This window comes from Poecilia formosa, unplaced genomic scaffold (assembly GCF_000485575.1).
Source record: "Poecilia formosa unplaced genomic scaffold, Poecilia_formosa-5.1.2 Scaffold10, whole genome shotgun sequence".
In the NCBI taxonomy this organism is placed as follows: Eukaryota; Metazoa; Chordata; class Actinopteri; order Cyprinodontiformes; family Poeciliidae; genus Poecilia; species Poecilia formosa.
This window is the reverse complement of record NW_006799949.1, coordinates 591,597-594,945: the sequence shown is the minus strand read 5'-3', so window position 1 is coordinate 594,945 and position 3,349 is coordinate 591,597.

The following is a 3,349-nucleotide window of genomic DNA, read 5'->3' as shown; positions in this document are numbered from 1 at the left end:
TATTAAACTGTTTTTTAAATTAAACAAATTATGAAATTAATGTAACAAACGTGAACATAAAATGTGTCAGCAAATTATGCAACAGCCATTTAAAATAAAACTTATAAAATAGAAGAACAGGGGAACTAACAGATTAAAAATACATTTTTACTTTTTCTTTCTTACTTTTGACACTACAGAAATACATTCCCATTTATATATATATTTTTTGTAAATCACAAAATATTTTCAGAACACCTCAGTAAGGAAATCAGCTCTTCTAAAAGGTCCAAAACTACCTAAACTGTTTTTTTTTTTTTTCACAATAATCAGTTATGTGCATGTAATTGCAGAGAACTTTGAAGGAGTGAAGAATGACATTGTAGAAGAGACAAAATGTGAGTATAATATATGTTGCAAAACTACAAAATAACTTTCTTCTATGCTTTCATAAAATCATAATTCCAACCCAGCAGAAGTGGCCCAAAAGTAACCTTAGTAAAGAAGAGGATCAGCCTGCATTTACTCTGTCTACAACTGGGAGGGACTGATGTGTGAGGACATGTCCGCCTGTGAGTCTTTTGCACCTGTACAGAAGAGTAAAGAGGATGCATTTCCATGTTAGATTCTCCAAATTACTCCAAAAATGCCAGAACATTTAGTCAAAAAGTCAACAGTCTCTTTTATTTATTAATGAATTAAAGGAGTATTTATTACTTAACCAGTGCAAGTATGTTCAGTTTGTGAGTTTGAAAACTAAATATACTTTCAAAGTCGCTAAGTTGGCAAAGCAGATTTTGTTTTTCTTTCTCAGATGCTTTATCTCTTTCTATCCTCCTTAACAAAGCCATTCTGTTCCTGTTTGTGCAGCGCCCCGTCACGGAGCACACTGTAACTTTTCCCCTCCGGTTCGCCTCCTTAGAGGCTTCCTTGACAGTTGCTCTCATTTCCATAAAGCGACAATGTTCTGCAGAAAGAGACATTTGAAAAGGTGAGTCACAGAGAGGGAAAAAAATGCAGAGGGAGAGAGATGGAGAGACAAAGGGGAAGAGAAATAGAGGGAGTAAAAGTTGGTGGTCAGCAGCACAGTGGGCATCATAAATCAGATTTCCCACAATCCCCTGCGGAGGGGCCCTCCGCTCGGCCTTTTGCGGACACGCTCAGCGGGGCGCGGAGCATCGATTGGCGTCGCCATACCGATGCTGACTGTGCCGGGTTCGGAGGGCGAGAGAGGTGAAGAGGTGAGGCGGTGGAAGAGGGGTGTGCTAGATCCATGTGTGTGTGTGTGTGTGGGGCGGGAGCTGGGTGTGAAGAAATCTGCCTCAGCATCAAACTAAAACAGCAAACCAAACTCAGGAAAACATAGGTGTGTGTTTGCGGGGCAGAATGTGCAGACTCCGGGGTAATTTCCTCCCTTATCAGCACACTCTCACTCACTTCAACACTTGCCCTCTTCTCTTTCTTCTTCTTCTTCCCCGCTCATCACAATCTTCTGCCCACTCACCCCGGGGCAATCAAGGCTGCTGAGAGGCCAAGATCCAACACACACAACCAGAGGGCAGGAAGGAAACACAAACTGACATCATCCAACATGTCAGCTTTATCTGTTGGGATGTTTGAATAAGCTGCATGTTTATCAAACTGTGGTTTTGCTTGAACAGAAATCAGCACCCATCTATTGTCCATCCCCGCTTATCCTCGCAGAGTCTGGATGGATGAGAGGACGATGTGTTTTTCTTGCCTTCATTGGATGTAAGGTTGGGTACTGTCCATCAAAGGGCAAGAAGGAGAGGCAAAAAACAAACAACCATGTAAGAGCTCACTGCCATAGGCAGTTTTACAGTGATTCTTGAGAATAGGGACAAAACAGGTCCTATGGATAAAGCACAAAATTTGAATAAAATCTACACAAAATATATTTTTTTCAAATATCTGACTAAACTAACCTGGGTCATGTGAGCACAACAATGTATATTTTCCAGGTATTTGCTGAATATTTTTTTATTTTAAACATTGTAGTGGGTGGATGATGCCTGTAAAAGCCCTTGTCCAGGAGCAGAACTCAATACATTATAATAGTTTAAAATAATTAAAGAAATACTAAAATTATATATTATGACAATTAAGTATAAGTAGTCATATAAATAATTATAGAGGTATCAATAAATTGAATTAAAAATCATTTTTATATATTTTCCAACTCCATTGAAATTTGTCCCTAGTTTTTGTCAACACCATCAGAAATGAAAAGAATGTAGAAAAAAATCAGGCATTATTGGGGGCACCAGAACTTCTGAGGACCCCATGACGTCGTCTTTTCTCTTCCTTTGCTAAGTGGGCTAGTTAGCTCTGGTTAGCTTAAGTTATTCTTTAGTTTTTTCTTCTGTTTTATTCCTAAGTTGCTTGTCACAACCATGATGTGTCAACTCCATAACTGACAATTTACAAAACTTTGATGAAATTTTGTGAAATAAAAGCTTAATTTTGGTATAATGTAAAGATTTCATGGACCTGATGAGCTACAATATGGCCTCCTTCAGAATAACATCATATAAATTGAGGTAGTTTGGCGTTTTTTCAACTCCGTCAGATGTCAACTCCATCAGAGTTTTTCTGACTCTTTCAGTGAAATTGTTGTCAAATCTCACTTAAATGTGCAATTAATTTATTTTAATGTATTTTACATAAATTGCATTACTTCACATGTACCAAGTTTTTCATTTTATTCACTAGTTTGTCACCACCTTCAGTTCTGTGTCAACTCCGTCATGCACTGTCAACTCCGTCAGATGGCTTTTTTGTTATTTTTGGTTTTAAATAATATTTCTTTTGTTTCTTGAGAAGCATTTGTCTGTAAAATGAGTAAAAATATCACTAATAGGGTCATTAAAAATTATTTTTTATTTATTTTTGTCAGATGCTGATGACAAAGTTCTGGGTCAGGTCGATTAAAAATGTAATTAAAAAAAAAAAATGTTGCAACTGGGAGCCTGTACCTTAGCATCTTTACATTTCCTAAACATTATTTGTCATATTTGCATACATAAGGTTGAGAAATAACAAAAAAAAAAAAAAAATTATGGGAAAATTAAAACCCATTTTGTCCCTATTCTCAAGAATCACTGTTTAGACAGACCAATTATCCTAACTCTCATGTTTTGAGCTTTGTGTAGCAGCCAGAGTACCCAGGATGAACCTGGACATTTTTGCTGCAAGGCACAGGACCAACCACAAAAAACGTACGCAAATAGAAAGAATACATTTTTATTTTGACCCTCAGATCCTGACTTATAATTTATCATGATGTTGTTGTAACGGTGGCAACGAGTTATTTAAAACTGGAACACAAGCGCTATCTATGGATATGTCC